Source organism: Cheilinus undulatus, linkage group 5, assembly GCF_018320785.1.
Source record: "Cheilinus undulatus linkage group 5, ASM1832078v1, whole genome shotgun sequence".
Lineage (NCBI taxonomy): Eukaryota > Metazoa > Chordata > Actinopteri > Labriformes > Labridae > Cheilinus > Cheilinus undulatus.
In genome coordinates, this window is record NC_054869.1 from 14,356,259 (window position 1) to 14,376,914 (window position 20,656).

General features: G+C 38.8%; 1 protein-coding gene across 1 annotated transcript in view; it reads left to right on the forward strand.

Moving 5' to 3' along the window:
* The window catches only part of LOC121509429 (phosphatidylethanolamine-binding protein 4), a 90,656-nt gene that overhangs the window by 15,019 nt on the left and 54,981 nt on the right, over window positions 1-20,656 (forward strand). The window lies entirely within an intron of this gene.

Here is a 20,656-nt window from a genome sequence, read left to right on the forward strand (position 1 = left end):
TCAGAATTTCTATTGTTATTTGCTATTTATCTCCCTTTTGTCGCATTTTGAAATTCCACTTTTTTTGTATTAAACACTGATTTTTATTTGATTTAGGTTTCTGTACTGTCTTAAACTAAGGTTTATTGACTTCCTCTTTGGATGAACACCTGCTTTTATTTTGAAAGAAAATAAGGTAGAAGATTATGACATCAACTTGACTGTTGAAAAAGGAACTTGTTATGGATTGAAAAGGAGAATATGGGAGTGGCACAAGCACGAGCTGGTTTGTTGGTCTGTTTTTTTTGTTTTGAAAATATGCACTGTCTTTGTTTAATTTTTTTGTCAGTTTAGTCTAAGTTGCAGTTCTTCCACTATCTGGAGTACCTAACAGTGGCAAACTCTACACAGGCCCAAAAAGAAAGCATTATACAATTAAAAATATATATATCAAAATAGACCTCTTCACTTTTTGGTATATGTATTCAACTTGACATTTGAATACAACTGAAGACCTAAAATTATGTGTGAACTGAAGTCTTTTTCAATCAAATCAAACCATTTTAAACTCCCCAGGCTTCAGTGTAAATGTCAGTCAGTATGCTGATTTTATTTTATTTGCTAGTTTTAGTTTTGTGAGAACAGAGTTAATTTTGTTTCCTTGTAAAGCGTGTTTCTATGTAAGTTTCCGTTAACTAAAATGATTTTACATTTTAGCTTTAGTCACTAGTTTTAATTAACTAAACTGTTATACTGAATAAGTTAAAAGTTGTTTAAAATTAGTTAACTTAAGAATCAAAACAGCTTTTTCAGCTCTGTTTTTCTAAGGTGATGGAACACATTTTTAGTTTTAAGTAAACAGAACTGGATCATTCAAAGTGTTTCTGTTATTTTACTGAAATTATTGTACAATCATCCCTAAATCTGCAGAGTTTTCCCAGAATGTCTTTGTACATTGGACTCTTTTCACCATGAGTGAAGTTCCTGACTCTGTGAGAGGTCCCACCTGAAAGGAGCATCAGTTTACAGTGGGCGGTATACTGAACATGATGGAAGAGTGCACTTTTAAGTTATTGTCACCTGTAGTCCCTTAAGTTGGCCCACATCAGTTGGCATTAATATTCAAGATTAAATGATGTGATAGAAATAAGGGGACGTAGCTTTATGAAAAATGCTTAAACATGTTGTTTTGGGTTGATTGAAACAAAATTTTTAAGTATAGGAAAGTTTTCACTGTGCAGTTAAACTTATATAAAGTCAAGTTAACCCATCATAAATGTCAGAGCAGTGATTATTCAAAAAATACATTTCCACTACTTAAAAACTTTGACATAATCAGTTTCAACAAAAACTTTAAGCATTCTCACCTTGTTTGGTTTTACATAATTGTAAAATCACCATCCTAATTTCATAAATTTCACTATCAACTAAATTTCTTAATCAAAAAATGTTGCAGTTTGGACCTTAGATGGACCAAAACCTTTGACTTGACAAAGAAACCGGATAAAAATTTGTGAGGACATGCAGGTAAACATTTTATTTCACTCTGTTATGCCAGGATAATGTACATTTTGGTCATCTTTCAAATACCTCAAGAAATGAAGATGTTATCTTGGGAAAATCAGCTTTCTTTTCCTAGAATAACAGGATAAACAAGTCAAGATGTCAAGAAAACAACCAGAATCTACCTCTTGTCCAGCAAAACAGAGTAAAATAAAATATGGTGATACATTTCCTCCCAGGTGCTTCCATACATCCTAGACACTTTGCCATATTTTGTTTTTCCGGCACCAGTTCGCAATGCACTGAATACAGTCATGTGACCCACTTTTAGGTACCGACCCATCAGTTGAGAACCCCTGCTCTGAATCGACCTTAGGCGTGCAAGTGTGCATGGTTGTTTGACTCAATATGTCAGCGGGGTAGAGGATGGATGGATGGATGGATGGATGGATTGATTGATGGACAGATGGATGGATGGATGGATGGATGGATGGATGGATGGATGGATGGATGCACAGATGGATGGATGGATGGATGGATGGATGGATAGATAGATGGATAGATGGATGGATGGATGGATGGATGCACAGATGGATGGATGGATGGATGGATTGATAGATGGATAGATGGATGGATGGATGGATGGATGGATGGATAGATGGATGGATGGACAGATGGATGGATGGATGGATGGATGGATGGATGGATGGATGGATGGATGGATGGATGGACAGATGGATGGATGGATGGATGGATAGATGGATGGATGGATGGATGGATGGACGGACAGACGGACGGACGGATGGACGGATGGATGGATGGATGAATGGATGGATAGATGGATGGATGGATGGATGGACAGATGGATGGATGGATGGATGGATAGATGGACGGACGGACGGATGGATGGATGGATGGATGGATGAATGGATGGATAGATGGACGGACGGACGGATGGACGGATGGATGGATGGATGGATGGATGGACGGATGGACGGATGGATGGATGGATGGATGGATGAATTGATGGATTGATGGCAAAGTTAAAATTCTGTTGTCATGATGACACCCCTAATGGATAGATCATCTTTATGACTCTGTGTTTGATATCTGCCATCACCAGAGGAAGTTGTGTATGAGCAGCATTTAAAACAAATGTCATGTATTGTTTTAACAAACCACAATTCCAGAAAAGTTGGGATATTGTGAATAAAAACTGAACGCAGTGATTTGCAAAGGCTATAATACACTACAAAGTTGAGATGTTTAATGTTCAAACTGCTAAATTAGATTTTTTTGGAAATATACATACATTTTAAACTTGATGCCTGCAAAATGTGCCAAAAAAGTTGGAACAGGAGCATACTTTTTCATGGTATACATTTAAAGAGGTTGTTACACAACATCCCAACTTTTTTGGAATGGGGTTAATATTACCTGCACTGCACTTGATTCTGATTTCAACCAAAGTCACGATCAAAGTTTAAAATCCTAGAATCATCATGACAACCCTTGTGTAATTTGTAGATTTCAACAGGCCTCGCATCTCTGCTTTTCCTCCAAGCTTCCTCCTTTGTGTGAAAGTTGTGGAGAGATGTTTTAATGTAAAGTTCCACTTAGTTTCTTAGTTGTCGGACAGGATTACTGTGATGCCTATGTTTGAAAACTGCTTTTCTTCTTTGACAGCCTCTTTTCTCTAAGAACTCAGTAATCACAAAGTTAAAATGATCACGTGAAGTTTACTTAAGACCCAGATGCTTGGCTTAGTGGCATTTTGCCCGAAATGTTTTGTGCTTCTCATTTTGTGGTCCGGCACAGGGTTTAGTTCCAGTTGTGTCCCAATCCTCTGATTCACCTTCTTTAGGAACAGCTTCAGGGCTGCTCACAATGCTTAACTCTCCATAATGCCATCCCCTTCATCTCCTCAGTGGTCTTATTGTCTTAACTGTGGATGGAGAGACAGAATGTTAAGAAAAAAACAGGTTAATACACGTTTGGCACAGTGAAAGTAAAGTATCTTTGCAAAGATGCACTCTATTCAAGTTTGTCTTTGAAGAATGTTTTTCATCTGATGATTCCTGCTTCTCCAAACTTGTTTTGTTACCTCGTCTGGCTGTTTTTTAAAGATATATCACCAGTGATTCATTTTGCTTTTGACATGAAAAGGCTGCAGCTAATGTTCGCAGCAATCAGGTCCATTGATGCAATGATTGATCTAGGAACATTGGATGATAAAACTGCCTTCCTTGTCATATTCCTGATCCTGTAGTTTGGAAGCAGAGAAAATGTTATGCAAATGATTTGTTAATCCCTTTACATTATTTGTTCCATTTCTCCCGTTCGTTTTCACACTCGATTTCTAGCAGAGCGAGCTGACAGGCGGACACCCTCAGATTTCTAATTCTTATGATAGAAAAAACAGTCAGCCATCCATTTATTCTTTAGACGACACTTGTTTCAATTAATTAATTTGACTTGAGTGATTCGCCTGAGAAATGCACAAAGAGGTTCTAAAAGCCCTTCAAGTACTCCACTTAAAAGACCTTCAACTTCACCTCTTCCTCTTCTTCTTCTTCTTCTTTGTCTAAGACTCTTGAGTCTAAGCCGATAGAGCAGTGGCACATGTGACCAGGGTTTTTTTTCTTCTCCACAGTTTTGTTGTCCCAAAGGTTGGTGTTAAAAATAATAAGAAAGAGGTGGGATGGACTTAGATTCAAGAAGCTTAAAATGCAAAATCTCAAATAAGCCCAATTTTCCTCAGCCAATCCCGTTTCATTTTGGTGGGTTTGTGTTGATCGTCTCAACTGACTCACATCCCGCCCCTCCCCAAATAAAAACACTACAGATTTACGTGGCTTTTCAAAAAATGTATCTAGACATTTATCCAGCTTAATCTTCTTAACATATTAAGGTGATTTGCTTTACCCTGAAGTGGCTGAAGCTGCGAGCTCACCGCCCCTCATGGCACTAAGACCTGAAACGCATTGTGGACATCTTTCCTCTTTTGAATAACAGAGAGGTGGGCAGAAGTCAACCTGCTTCTCAGCTGCGTCTGTCCCCGCTGTGCGTCCATTTTATATATTTTTTGTTTGGTTATTAGTCCAACTGTTGCACTCAGTCAGTGTTCTTAGGCACACGGCTGTGCCAGCACTGCCCACACTGTGGTGTGGAGGTTTGGAGCTCTCAGCTTTTGAGCTGAACTGAAAGAGCTCTCTCACAGAGTAGGTGTTGGCAGGAGGCTTTGTTTCTTTCTGTGAATGTCATGAGCGGTATGGATAATGAGAAAACTGAAGCTCAGTGATGGCATGATTTACCCGGGTGCCAACTTTAATGCCTGACTGCAGATCAGGGCATTTTCAGATAGACGATGTGTTTAACCTTTTCCTCAGATGCGACACAAATCTGAGAATCAGTAGTGACAGTTTCAGTGTGTTCCTCCTTAAACACCACTTCACAGGCTGGGCTGTTAAAAGGTCTTGGTCAAACTGGAGCGCTCCTTTTTTGTCATGATGCTTTATGGAGTAGCTGTAGGGCACTGGTTTTGCCAGACTGCATCAGTAAAACTGTTACTTTAAATTTGGAGACGTTTATCTTAGCTGAAGCCCTGGTCCATTTATTGTCTCTGTGGTATTTAGCTTAATGTCTGTCAAAGTTAATTTAGACAAGATGGAGTCAAAATGAAGGTGGACGTGCGGCAAGAATGATTATTTAGTTAGACCAAACTTTAAAGAGTTTCCTCATAAATATTGTCTGCTTTATATTAGGGATAAATTTGTTTTAGTTTGGTTAAAGTGAAGAAAAGTTATTGGGGAAGAAGTGCAATGCTATCTACCACATCAAGACTACAGTCATGCTGACAAGCTGAAGACAAATCAGAGCCCACAATAGTGATAGAGACATATTGGTATGTGCTTTAGTTCAACCAAAAAACTTTAAAACGTCTGCTTCCTTTGGAGAACATTCAAACTCATCTTCAGTGAGCAAAGTCCCTCACTTTGGTTGTGATTGTTTATTTTCTGGATCACATACTCGCCACCTAGCTCTTTATAGCAGGTTTTCTCACTTCTTAACAATCTTTGGCTCAATTATAGATGGAATATTTTCTACTTTCTGAGAGAAGGAATCTTCATTGGTCCACTGTGGTTGTACTTCATGGCTATAAAAAGCAACAACGGATTCAGCCTCAGTGAGATGAATCCAAAGAAACAAAGGAGGTTTTGTTACAGTTACACGTTTTACATTATTTTCTAAAAGACTTATTTTTGGGCTATTATGCCTTTATTCTAAGCGTGCAAAGCTGACTGATTGGCCAGATTCCATGTCTGTCATTAGGCAGATCTATCTTGCAAAGCTTTAGTCTGACGTGTGTGTTCCTTCTTACAGGATGGCTGCACCAACCAGTGTCATTTATGGACATGGTTGAGTTGAACTGCAAGTCTGTAAACAATGGCTGCTGGTGAAAAGATTAGCACAGATGCAGTTAAAGTGGCAATTTTGTCCAAAATTTCTTTATTTGCCCTCTGAGACCTACACTGTCATATACGGCAAGACGAGGCACAGGTTATAAAAACACAAATAACGTCTGAACTATCAATCATAGACACTCGCTTCTTTTTCCTATGGAAGCCCTCAGTGTTTCTGTTCTGTCTATCCATGCCTTCAAAGCCTTTGTGTTATCTTTTCTAGCGGGCCTGGAACTTGAGTGACTTGCCAGGGATCTTTAGAGACCAAATCCTCACCTTAATAACTTTTTATCCATTTTTAATACATTTTTTGATAGTTTCTTCCACTATCTAGCATTAGCCACTATACTGAGTTCCCAAACAGAGGTCACATGGGCTGTGACAACCAATGTTATTTTTTATTTATTATTTTTTTTCTTTTTACTTTTTGGTTCCCAAGAGATGGCCAAACAAGCTTGTGCAAAAAAGTCTTTGTCATTATTGTTAACTGTGTCTAAGACATAAAAATCTTTGAGTTTAAATTTCCATTTTGTTTTTTCTTTTGTTTTTAGAGCCCAAATTTTTTTTAAAATTCAAGTGACATCTCTGGAGCACACATACTGTTAAAGTCCAGGCAGGCAGGCATAGGAGATGAATAAATTCATCAAGAAATTGCCAGCAAACTCTTACATATGAACTGTTACCATCCTTCTGAGCAATTGAGACAGCATTCAGGGGTTTGCCTGCAGTTTTAGTAGCTTAACCCCATGAGCCCAGCATTGTTGTGTATGACAAGAAGAGGCGTGTTTTTAAGAGTTAAATAATGTTTTAATACATAAATTGTAGCAACTTACTTGTTTTTCTTCTGAAAGACCTTCATTGTGCCGTTTTAATGACGCTATCCATGCCTTCATAGATCTTAGAAAGCTTTTTTCTAGCAATCCTGGAACTTGAGTGACTTTCCGGAGTCTTTGAAGTTGAAATCCACACCAGAAACCCCGATATTAAACATCTTTTCATTCATTTTATAATCCATTTTTCAATTGATCCTTGCCACTAGCAGATAAGGCCATCAACTATATTGTCTTTTTGTTTCCCACAATGCATTGTGACTGGGCTATGACAACCCATGGTAGGCTGTCCTGTCGTCACATCATGCTGTGCCGAACAGCTCATGTTTAAAGACATTAAATTAGAGAAGAGAGCCTGAGTGAGTCATAATGGAGAGAAATGGACACAGAGAGGCCATGATTTGTCCCTCTGTGTCACTGTAGACAGGAAGTCCTTTGAATGATGACTCAAACTCCCAAAAGTGCAAGGACTTGTTTTGTCGATAAGTTAAAATATTGAAGACTTTTTGTGACAGAATGATCATTTTCTCACTACTTGGTCCTTAAGAGTTTGGAGAACACGGTTGTTCAAAAAACCTTTAGTCATTGTTGTTTACTGTCTGTGATACATAAAAGTCTTCTAGTTCTAATTTCTGTTATAGACCAATAACTTTTTAAAATTCAAGTGAAATTACTGCAGCAGACATATTCTTAAAGCCCAGGTTGTCCTGAAAGGATGTTTAGAGCTTGACTGTGCACCACAGGGTCAGTGTTTAACAGGCAGTCCAGGTGAGACACAATTGTTAAAAAGATATCTGAGGGCTTAGAGGGTTAAAACAAGAAAGTGGGGCACTGATAGCCTTGTGGTTTTTTTCATCCACCCCATGATATGGTGGCTGTTGTCCTCAACATAGGCGGACCTGGTTTGGTTCTGCCTTTTGAGACGTTTGCCACTTTTTCTCTTCCTCATTTCAGGCTATATCCACTTTCATATCAACAATTAAGGCATTAAAGCCCAGAAATAAACCTTTAAAGCAAGCAGACTTGTATTTCTGTTGTATGGTATCAAAAAAATCTGGTATCATGACATCCCTATCTAAGACCAGTTTCAAAGATCAGATGTCAAAACATTTCGGTCATGGTGTCATCTGGATGAACAATTGTTATTTATAATTAAAACATAATAATTTCTTAAAAATTCTTCATGCACAGAGGAAATAATTGAAGTTGACCGATTATACATCACTCAAACTAGAGATATTGACTGATATTACACCAAACATAAGAAGAAAACAACATTTACCCTTTGTGGCAAAGTTAGCATTATAAAAATAAATGTTAATTTTCTGCAGAGAAAGTATTATTTTGATTTTAGTGCATTATTTATGTAGCTAATTTCCTGGTGGAGAAGGTTGCACGTTTGACCGTCCTATATGTGCAGTACTTGAATGATTAAACTGGTGTTTTTGTGTAAACATGTCCTCTCATCACATGAAAAAAGATGTAGTGTTTTGCTCCATCCTGTCCTTTATGCAGACTGGCAGCTACTTGACCTCTTGTACCTGGGCTGAATGTCTGACAGGTGTTAAAATCGTACGCTGAGGCTGTCCATACAAATGTTGTTGAACGCAGTGCGGCTCCACACAGACGAGCACTTCAAACAAACTATGAGTGTTTGCTTCTCCTCGTATCACAGAGAATAGGAGAAATTGATTGGAACTGGGAGGCTTAGGACTGGATTTTCCTCAACCATAATATTTTTTCTTTAACAACCGCAGCTTAAATTTAGATTTTTCCTGGCTTTGTTTTTATTTCTTTGTCCAAATCCTATCGAGTGGTGCTTCAGGTTTTTCCTTGAGTAAAAAGTTGATATTGTTGTGGGGAGGGAGAAAGGACTTTTTTCATGTGTGCAGGAATGTAGATTTCTTCCCCCCGTGAAATCCTAATTGTGCCTTGGAGGGCTGGTAGGGTATCTGTGCTCGGCTCAGCTCAACAGGATTTGTGTCTGTGTATGTTAGAGTATGTCTCTTAGCTTGAATGCGGATATAACCCTTTCATTGCACAAGCTGCTGATTTTTCATTTTTGCCGATAGGCTGATCCTGTGCATCCGCTGCTTTTTGTGGAAGACATTGAAAGTTTTTGTTTCAGAAAGCTTCCATATTTAATTTTTTCCCTTAAATATTTGATTTTTTGTGGAGAGTTTTCACAGATGAAACATGTGTGGTTCTGTGGATCAACCCTATTTGAAAATTAAGCTCCTGAGAGCTCATCAATAGTGCAAGGTCAGATTGAGAGAATATCTCAGGTCAAAAGTATGCCTGTCCCATGTGCTTCTTGAATTATTGCTGTACATTTATCTATGCAAATCCAGGATAAGATCCTATCTGCCTGCAGCGACATATCCCCCTGGATTTGGTCTATGGGAGTTAGGCAGGTTATGGTTGACAGTCAAAAAGGAATTGCAACAACATATGTGCAAAGATTATTGCTGTAGTCATTAATTGTTGCTTGAAAGGGGATTAGGATTAGCAGTGCTATAGAACGCTCCAACACCTGTCCTTCCTCATATCAAACAATGTGACTTCAGTTTTTCCTTATTTCAGTATCAGTTCAAGTTGGCAAAATAAAACGGCTGATTTATTCAAATGAATCATCAGCGCTGGAAATGATTCAATATGTGCCACATTCAGATGGGTGATATATTATTCCCTTGGGGAGAGGCAAAGATGGAGCTGTGGAGCTGTTTTATTTGTGCTGTCTTTATCAGTGTGTCAGGCAGAGAGGCTGAGCTTGTTCTCTATGAATGGACGAGCCCTTGAACCATAAACCTGTACCTCCTCTGATAACAGTTTTTGCATTGTGATATAAGTGCCATTCTCTGTGATGTCCCCCCTGACAGCGCTAAATATATCAACATACACAAAATGATCTGTCAGACGAATTATTTTATTTCAGCCAGTTCTCCAAAACTAAGGATTTTCAGCGCAGCGTGCACACTGAGTGTTTTTGAAGACATATTGTGGAAGCAAAGCGTGCATTGTGGTTGCATTTCACCAAGCTTTGCTATTCATGTGCTTGATGTTTTTGCCTGTAGGTGAACATTTTACTGTACCTTATGTCTGTGCTATGTATCATTTAATGCTATTTCTGCCGTCGAGACCTCAGACTGCTCTGACGTCTGAATTTGCCACATCTTCTAAGGTGATAAGAGTGCTCCCTGAATTACTCAGAGCCCGCGTGATGACATGGCCCTGATTGTCAGACGGGTGGGCTGGTGACACTGGAACACAGACGGTGCTTGTCTGTTTGAAATATTCTGATTCAAGCTTCCAAGCCCTGGGCAGTCCTCTCTCCCAGTCTCCCAACACCCAGCGTCGCCCACTGAAACAAGACTCTTCCATACTGGAAAATCTGGCCCTGTCAACTGGCAGTCTTGTCTAGGTTCAGCCCACACGCCAAGCACCCCCCACCACCACTTCCACCCCTTAATAGGCACTAGAGTTTGCCACCCCATGTAGATGCCTTTTGGTCGCCATCCATGGATGGCGTCAATAGCATCTTCCTACACAACAGTGACTGAACGGAGGGCACAAGAAAATGTGGGAATAATTTACACTTTCTCACTGTACTACCATCAGAAACCATAATTAATCATGATAGAAAAAATGTGGAAGCCATCTTGGCTGGTGAAACACACAGTGCCTGTGAACAGGCCTGACACCTTTAACAGCTCTGATGGCCAAATAGGAATGGGTGTCAGAGTGCTTACAACTAAAGCTCCCTTCATGGCAGCATGAGTCCCACCGCTTTCAGATTGTGTCTGTGCAGGATGCTTCTCCATGAAGTGTTAGAAGCCTTTAATTTATTTCATTTCAATAAAGATCAATTTAAGACCGTCTTGAGTCATAAAAATGTGGCAAAAAAAGATGTAACAAAAGCAGTTATTCCCCTCTTAAAATAAACAACAATGATAATTTTTCTCAAGCTTTCATTCTTCCAATTTCTCATATGAAAATGAACAATTTTATTTCCATAAGAGCAGCTGCCAAATATCCACCCTAATTAAACATGACGACTGGGATGAAGATCATTTTTAGACCACGTGTCAAATCTGACCTTTAGGTGTTTGCAGCTTTCAAATCTCATGTCATGCACAGTGTGAAGTCGTAGTTTTTAAGTCCTACTTATGGTGAAATATCTGAAACATCCTCTATCCCAAATCTTTTATTATCTCACTCTCTTTTCCCCAAATTCCCCAAAGTGCTTTAAGAATCAAAATAGTTGATTTAGATTCCCAAATCCTGGTGAAGTAATTAGAATGTGCTCACCATTAACTTTTATAGGCTGCACTTGGTGGTAAAATAGCAGATCCATGTTTTTCAGAGTGTGACATGCTTGACAGACTAATTATGGATATGAGTCCAGTGCTGTAATTTGCCCTGTTTGACTGTGTTTTGCTCGCAGCAGCCAGAGTACATGACAAAAATATTTCTCTCTTGCCTCATTTAGCATGGCCTGGATCAGAGGCTCACATCCCAGCGCCCGGCTGCATGTTACTTCAGAGTACCTGTTAGTGGTAGTTACTGTGTTTGAGCATGTGCATTTGCAGAAATGCTTCCATGGCAGTGAGTAGGTGTATGTGTGTAAAGCCACAACTAGAAAGTGTTGAAAGCCTCAGCTAGCAAGATCGCATCCAGGGTGACTAATAAGCTTAACATGAGCACGGCTGTGTTGCAAGCATGGTGCGCTGAAAGAAGTCTTCGATGTTGAGAGAAATGCAGAAATGGTTCCCTAGGCTGCTGCTAATTCCCTCACCCCCCTCAAGCTCCAATCAGACTGTGAACCATCTTACTGTTAGCTATGGCTTCACAGCATTTCCAGCTGGATCCACAGAAGTACAAGGCTTTATAAACAAGAGTTCAGGACTGACTGAATTCAAACACTTTATCAGAGTATCAGGCAGCTGTTTTTTTGTGCTTTTAAAAGCTTAAATAAATGGATGTTTCTGGAATTAGCTTGTGACACATAAAGAGGATATTAATATTCAATGTGCAGGATAAGCTATAAACAATCATTCCTGGCCTAGCCGTACCTTCTGTCATGTGTTAATTTGATTAAACGTAGCATTGTAATACATGCTTTTATGTTCAGACAAATAAAAAATTGTTAATGTGATTATGTAATTATGTAAACTTGTGCTTCACATTCCTCTTTGATTCCTCTTGAACTGCTGCCTCCTCATGCCGCGGCTCACTCCTCTGTTCGGCTACCCAGCGGGAATCTAGGAGCTGTGTTGTCTTTAGGCCGAGAATATGCGTTTGTATCCACATGTGACTTTCCTTTGACCATGTGGCTCCTCCAAGTGTGGATTTATGAGCCACTTCACACTCCACTCCTGTGTGGGAGGGAGGCTGAGTTAAAAATAGGCAGGTTTGGAGGTAGTGAGCAGCCCGCACTGTATGAGGTGCTTAAGAACACACTGAGGAGTATTGGCATTCTGTTTGCATATCATTTATATGTGTCAATAATATATCTGAATAATAATACAGGAGCTGTTGCTGTTGTTGGCTGTTCTGAAATTCCCCAAATCATCCTGTATAATAATTCTGAGCACTTATAACAATCACTGTGCACCAAAGTGATATGGTGCATTAAGTTAAATTACTTACCACCTTTACCTCTGGATATGACTGTATGTGTATGTATTTGTTTGTGAATGCGCCACATATTTTTCGGATAACAAGTTCAAGTAGGGCTATCAGCATTAATGCATTAATCGTGAGTGATTAAGGCCCATAATTAGATGCTTTTTAAAATTGTGATTAACTGCATGCTTTGTTGTCTTTCTGAGCACACCTTGGTTAAGCCACTGCAGCGTCTGCAGCCACATATGATGATTTAAACGAAGGAAACCACTGCATTTTAATGAATCATTACTTTAAAGAACTCACAAGAGGTCAGTGGACAAGTCAAAGGTCATCTGCAGCATGTGATACCAGATATTTACCTTTTCCTGTTACCTTATTTCCTTTTTAATCCATAACAAAATCCTTTTCCCATGGTTAAGGTCATGTCATGATCTTAAAACTACATGAAGTTCCTTATTTTCAAAATATCCAAACAGAAAGTCAATTACCCTTAGTTTAATATGTATGAATTTCAAAATGAAACAAAGACATTTTAAATGCAAATAGTAGAATTTCAAAATGCAGCAAAGGTGAAATTAAGTGTGACTTTGTACAGAAATTCTTAGATTTATTGCGATTAAAATTTCTACTTGTTTGACGGTCCTATTTTAAAGCTGTTCAGAGGAGTTTTTAGCAGGTTATTAGACACCCCCTATGGTGTTTTACCCTTTTGTTGATTTTGTAAATGAATCATGGTCAATATAATTAGATTTTTTTTGGCCAAAAAAACATACAAAAATCTCTTCAATGTCAAAGTGAAACAGACTTCTTCATAGTAATGTCAATTAAACAAAAAAATGTAATGTAAAATAAGTGATTGCATAAATATTCACCCCTAAGTCAGTATTTAGTAGATGCACCTTTGGCTGCAATCACAGCACTGATTCTGTGTGGATAGGTCTCAATAAGATCTAAGTCATCTCCTGACTTTTACTTTTCAAAAACCTTTTCTCTGAGTGGTTTGGCGAGTTTTTTTTTATTTTCAAGGTGTAATGGTAGCCAGGATTACTGATTATCCAGTGACTGGACCTTCCAGACACAGGTGTCTTTATACTTCAATCATTTATGTCCACTGCACGTTTCCCATTTCACTGATTGTGAGACTATTAGAACCAATTAGCAATTAAAAAGGGTGAATATTTATGACATCACATATTTGACCTCACATATTTTTATTTAATTGACCATTTTTTTAAGAAATCTGTTTCACTTTGACATTAAAGAGGGTTTAACCCAAATTAGAAAAGAAACTCCTGCCTACGTTGTGCTCATTGTATTTTTTTAAACTGGTGCAAGCACAGAAATTGGAAATGTAAAAAGTAATACTTGTAGTTCATTTCCTGCTGTGCAACTTTATATCTTTCCTTAAATGGATCATAGATCCTGAAGTCTTAGACCTTAACCATGCCTGGCTAAGAGTGCTCCAAGCTCAAAGCAAGATTTTTCAGGCAATGCCTCAGAGTATGTTATAAAAACAGAGTTATTCAGTCATCAGATAAATGTCTCTGTATTTTCAGCACCTAGTTCCTCTGAGGCAGGATAGCTGATCTGCCCTCTCTGGCTGCCTATGAATCAGATTTGATAATGCTGCTTGCGGTCAGGAACAATGAGGTTTCAAATCTTCTGCAGATCAGAGGTGGGGGCTTCGGCTGTTATTAATGTCAATGAGGACCTCCTCACCTGTAAGGGTCGTGACCTCTAGGTGAATACCGCAGCCTCCTCCTATCTCCATCTCATTTTTGGGTCTACACCCCCCAATCTCTGGTCAGGATTCAATTACTGCTGCCTGGCTGACCTTTGACCTCCCTTTGACCAGGATGAACCTCCTTTTTGTACTCTGCTGATGGAACTTCTGTTAACCTTTCTCCATCAGTTACTCTATTTTGGTCTATCTGCTTCATTATTCTGCCTCTGAAATTAAGCCTTATCACTTCATCTTTTATTTTATTGTCCACACATGTTACATTACGGATTTAATTTCAGTTTAAAATATTTAAGAATCGTGTTTGACTGCAAAAACAATGAAACTGTTGCTTAAATTTCATCACCGTTTCAAAAAAATTAACCATTACAGTTGTGTTTCAGGTTCTATTTTTCTGTATTTGCAGATCAATCTTTCGACCTTGCTCTAAGCTTCAGTCGATGGTTGTTAAGCCATCGCCGTCTCTTAATCACAACACAGATACCTGTTAATTACCAAATGAGTTTCAGTGTTTTTGCTACTTAAACAGGGCTTTGAGATCGATGCTCTGCTTTGCCCCGGGTCGAGCGGTGAGCGCAGTTGACCGTTTAATGAATCGTTGTGGGTTCTGTGCGCAGAGGCTGACGGAGATGAAGAACCAGGGGGATAAAGCGATGGGTGTATTAATAGGCAGCTGCACGGACGACACTGTTTGGTATTGGGTCAGGGATAAAGCATGAACTTGTAAACTCACACAGGGGCCTCTCCTCTCTCCCTCCCTCCCTCCCCCTCGCTAACTCTCTCTCGCCCTTCGTGGTGTCATCAGTTAGCAGAGCGGGGCTCGATAGCCCATGCAGCTTCTACGAGAGCAGCGATTAGACATCTCTCTGATTCTCATCCCCAGCAGAGTTCACTCAAAGGTAAGCCAGTAGTTTCATCCTCAGAGACAATCCTGGTCTTCCCCGGCCTTTGTTCTTCCCAATCTTTGGTTTTACTGTAATTATTTCCAGTTATTTTCATTGATACCCAGTGTTGGAGTCTCACGTCATATCTTGAAGAAAATTAAACAAAGGAAAACAGATGCAAAATACAACGTCACAAAAAAAGTTAATGTTCTCCATAAATGCACCTCCTCCTTTTCTTTCCACCACTGGCTGCGACAGAGACGCCCAGTCAGCTGAAGGGTTTTGTTCCGTCCTCCTGGTGTCTAAGGTGTGGTCCCGGTGGGCCGTTTTGCTGTGATCACAGCAGGCAGTGGGAGGTTAATCCCAAGAGAATGCAGGCTCAATCTCCCCCACCTCCAGCCTGCACCCAGGAGCCTCACATCCCCTCCTGTATAATGACCCAACGGAACTCTGTGGTCTGTGACTGACACCTACGGAGATTTCACTTCTGCTGCAAGCTCTGAAAGTTTTATTACACTTTAATAGTCCTGTTAAAGCCATTATAAGCAGAGGTTGCACATGACATCTCACATCCTTTACTGTAAACTTTAGTGTGACTTAAGTTGACATAGAAACAGAGAAAATAAACTAATAGCCTTGACTGCCCTCCAAATTAGGGTTGTCACAATACCAGAATTTCATCTTTGATTTGTTACAAAAAATTGTTGGTTGCTGATACCACAGCAACAAAATTAAAGTTCTAGACAGCATTATTGGCAACTGGAATGACCCCAGAAAGTCAAATATTCATTCAAAATGGCCTCATTCCACGGTCACTCTTGTAATCAAACACCTGCTTATGAAATGAGGATTGTTCCATTCCAGCTATATGGGGGTTCTTAATGATAAAGATCATTTTAAGTTAGTTTTCTCCATTAAAAATTGTGACTCCTTGCCTATTGTGATTAGAGATGAAACCGTTACCATAATGTCCAGACAGCGTACTACATAGGTAGGTATTGCTCTTGCCTGCACCTCTCCCTGTAAATGTCTGTGTGAGTGCAGACACGCAGACAGGCAGGTAGGCCTAAAGAGCACCTTTGCCATAGGCTAATCAATTCATAAGATCAAAATACATCTGCAGTATGGATCAAGTTAAACTGAATTGAAGTAGCCTACCTTAGGCTGTCAGCTTGATGGAACAAAAACAAACTCAGACTGGTGGGGTGGTAGGATACTCCTCTTCTGCTCAAATAGTCCATGAAAAGCAGTTACAGTATTTGAAGAAGCTCCAGTTAGTTAAAAATATCAATCTGGTGTTGAAATTGAAAGATTAGAAGTTGATGAGCTCACTTAATGAGCTGACAGACCGTTACACTAAGATGTGTTCAAGGAGAGTAAAAAAATGATTACGCTAATGTAGCCTATATAAAACGTCATGATGCGTTCACATGTAACATCAACAAAACCAAGATTCAGTTTTTGACAAGAAAGTTGAATAAATACAGCTGTGAGGATGAGAAATGTGTGATTTAACATACTGAATCATGACCTTTTTAATTTTAGAACTCAGAATTTACTCATCTTTTACCACTTCTGTTATAACCTGATTATAATTTGTCTTTTCACCACAAAACAGAAAAGTATTGATAGTGGTATTGATAAGGACTCGGATCAATATCAAGCTTTGGATTGAAAACATTTTTGAAGACAACCATAACAACAAAGTATCTTTGTTATTGCACGTCTGATAAAGTTTTCTTTCAGTGTTTTTACAATCAAAAAGTGTGTGTTCTGTACTGCTAATTTGATTTACATGTAGTGTTTTTAATATCAGACTTGATTCACTGTTGTTCACCTACAGCTTACCAAAACAAGGTTAAACAGAAGGCCATGGAAAAGGAAGAAAAACGCTCTCTCCTCATCATCCCAGCTCTCATTCAAATACACAATACACAATAACAATGTTATAGTGAGATACCACCTTAGTTATTGTAGTTTGTCAACCTCCGTTCTTCTCTGGACTCTTCTACAGCACCCAGGAATTCACCATAAGTTTAAAAGACTAGAATTCAGTGCATGTTAAAGCTTCACGGATGCATCGGTGTAACATCAATATTGGCCAAAATCAGCCCTGTTCACAAACATCAGCCACTTACCAAATGATATGGCATGAACAGACGTCACTTATCAGTCTTTTTCTGTTGTATCTTATTATGCTGTCATCTGGTATATCTAGCTGCAGAATCAAATGAAGAATTTTTTACTGCGAAGAAAAATGACCAAACTCTGTTTTTTTCATGGTCAAATGTGAGAGAAAATACTGGTTTTCTAGGAGTGGTACAACAAAAGAAGTGAATAATAAACAAGTAATATCGACATGGGTTAAATTATGTTAGCAGGGTGTCTGCAGGGTCTTAAAAACTGTTAAAAGGTGATAAATCAATTTAGCAATTAACCATAAGGTCTTAGATTTTGTAGCTGTTTTAAATTTGTATATTTGTCAAAAGAGATTGCAGACTAGATTTTCTGCTTTTGTTTTACATTTAGTTTTGAGCATTCTGATTCTGATGGAGCTCTACCAGATCTATCAGTGCATGCATCCTTAAAGCTCCTCTGTGCCCCCAGCTAGCAAGTTTACTATGTGATCAAGTGTAAGTGCATAGATGATAGGTAGATGCAGGTTTTCTGAGAAGTGGTCGGTAAAGATGTTGGAGCTGAGGCTGGGGCTGACATTTATTAACATTTTACAGGATTTTGCAGATTAAAAGCAGCTTTGCCAGTATAATACTAGCACAGTCTGTTATTGTTAGCACTGCTAGCATCTCAAACAAAGCTTTATTTGCATACTACGATAAAAAAGACTATCTGCATTGTCTTGACTGTGTTTTCACGTTTTTATCTTACAGTCTGGACAAAACAGGCACCCAACTGTGTCACTAATGAAGCTCATTAAAAAATTAAAAACACAAGAGACAGGTCTTAAAACATATTGAGAGGGTCTTGAAAAAGGTCTTTAAAAGTATTGAATTCAATGTCAGATTTTCTGAATGTACCCTGGTTTAACATTAGAATCTGCATTGGCCCTAATTTTCATAATCAATGCATCTGTAGAAAGCTTGTTTGTTATTTAATTTTTTTTTTATGTAGTGGCTGCTGTGTATAAATCAGAGGAATTGTGGATTACTGCCAAAAACTGACCAGGTGGATTAAACTATGTAAATCCTTAGTCTGGGACACCCCTATTGGGAACATTGTTGTTTTCAGTTATCAATAATTGCAAAAAAACTACCACAAATGTATGCATTGCTCAAATTTGTTGGAGTTTTATGTACATTTTTCAATGGATTAATTTATCTCTTTGGCACTTTTCTAATGAAGTAGTTCCTTGTATCAATAATGCATCATCAAAAAAACATCGAAGTATTGAATTGTTTGCAGCCCTACTCCAAATTCTCATAAATTTATTGTCATGAGTGATCAATTTGTTCATTGCAGCTCTAAGGAAAGCCAAGGCTTTGTTGTAAACTTCTCTCGATACAATTAGTGATCACATGAACAGCATATTTATGGAAACTGTGTGCCCGCTCCAGCTCTGAGTATTAGCCCTGTTAAAACATGTTTGATATACATTTAGTTTGTTGGAGCCCTGATAAATTATTTCAGATGGCAGAATATGCATCTGTTTTTCCCTGGAGTCTTTCACACATATCTCTGTGTAATTAATGTGGATTTTGACAGATGGAGAGAAAAAAAATGTCCTTGTAAGAGAGAAGGGTACATGCCACAATGTGTGAAGTGCAAGCATGGAGGGAGCCTCTTGTGTTATTTGCTCGCCTGTGCCAGCTGGACCATGCAGCCAAGTTCTTACAGGTAGAGATTCGAGCAGTAAATATGTGCAGAAATCATTGAAATTCAGTGCCCACCATAAATAGGCCACGTTTTTTCGTTGTTACAGTTTGAACTGAATGTGAAACGTTCTTATGTTGTTCTAAATTTGGCTTTTGGAGAACTAAGCCTGCCCTATACACTGTATCTCCATCCATGGTAAGTTACGTGAAATATCCTATAAAGTGCTATTCCTTTCAGTGATAATTGTGACTGCAGGTCATTTTTAATTTCAATGCTTTAATTACCTTTTAGGATGTGAGTGCATGTTTGTGTGAGTGCTGTTGTGTTATTTGTGCATACATCAGGGTCTGACTTAAATATTAGTGTAACTACATTATCACAGTGTCTTTGCCTAGTAGCAAACATGTACAAATGAGGATTACAACTCTTCAGAAGGCAACAGGTCATGGTTGGTAAGCTGCCCGGGGGGGTCACTGATATAGAGTCACTTTTGACAGGCTGTGGAGGAGGCTCTATTGTTGCTGGTGTGTCTGGATGTTACCTGCAGGCACTATCGCTGAGACTACAGTATTATCCTATTATTAGGCTTAGTTGTTTACGCTTATTACTGCTTGTCAGGTAGGCAGAGAATCCTTCTGGAAATGAGCATCTGCAGAAAAATACATGACTACTTCTTTATCTCATTCAAGTACATCGGCTTACGATAATTTTTTAAGAGCCCTTCAAGAGGAATGTCTCCATAGGACACAACAAACAGAAATTTGAGGTTCATGTTTACACATTTTGATTCTTTGAAATGTCTGGCAGTCAGAGTAGCGATGCATCTGTTTTATATGCATTAAAGCTGATATCATTATGTTTCAGTTTGCGGTGAAAGAGGACATCGTGGATTGAAGCAGCCCTGATTAATGTCTCTGTTTGTAGAGGAAGTGAACAAAATAAAAAAAGCCCATCATATGGTCTGGCAGATTTTGGGCACACGACCAGGGATGACAAATGTGCTCTCGCAATAATTCAATCTGCTCTCATAATTCTCTAACTTTTAGGGACAGACAGAATGAAGATTTTCCGGCAGTTAAGCCGCCAAGTCAACGTCCAATAACTGCAATCGAGTGTTAGTTAAGATGCTTTTTCTCTCACTTTATCTATTGACAGATTGAGGGGTACAAAGATACTGTGTAAGTGGCAGAAAGTTACTGTGAATATGTTAACGAGAGGATTGGCTGTTGGATCCAAAATCTTGTCATTTTATTGATGTCACAGTAATGATTTTAAGTTTGAGGATATCAGAGCTGTACTCCTGCTACAAAAACAGTCCTTTAAAATGTTTGCAGAGTATATATCTGAATGTGTTTAACCATTTTATCAACGTTCATTCCTTGCTTTTTAGTTCAAAAATTGTCTCTTTTTTTCTTAGCAACATTTTGGCCTTGACAGCTGGAGTAAAACTGTGTTAAGATTACGTGTCAAGCAAACAAAAGGCAAACCCAACCTTCTGGTATGAGCTGGTTTTTGTCAGCTTTGTGCACCCACTTGACAAATCAAGTGACAGCTTTAAAAAAAAATCACAAATATTTTTAATAGAATAAAATTCACACTTGTGCAGCATTTCTCCAAAGCTCTGAAAGTAAAGGGAGGTTTGTTTTGAAGTATTTAAACAAAGTGTTGTGAGCTGCAGAGATGGATGTCGAGCCTCTGGCTATGTGATGCACAAACAGCACATGGCTGCTGCATTTAGAAAGCAAAAAGGGATCAGGTGCCGCTGTTAGTGGAGCTGCCTCTGGGCCAATCACTGTG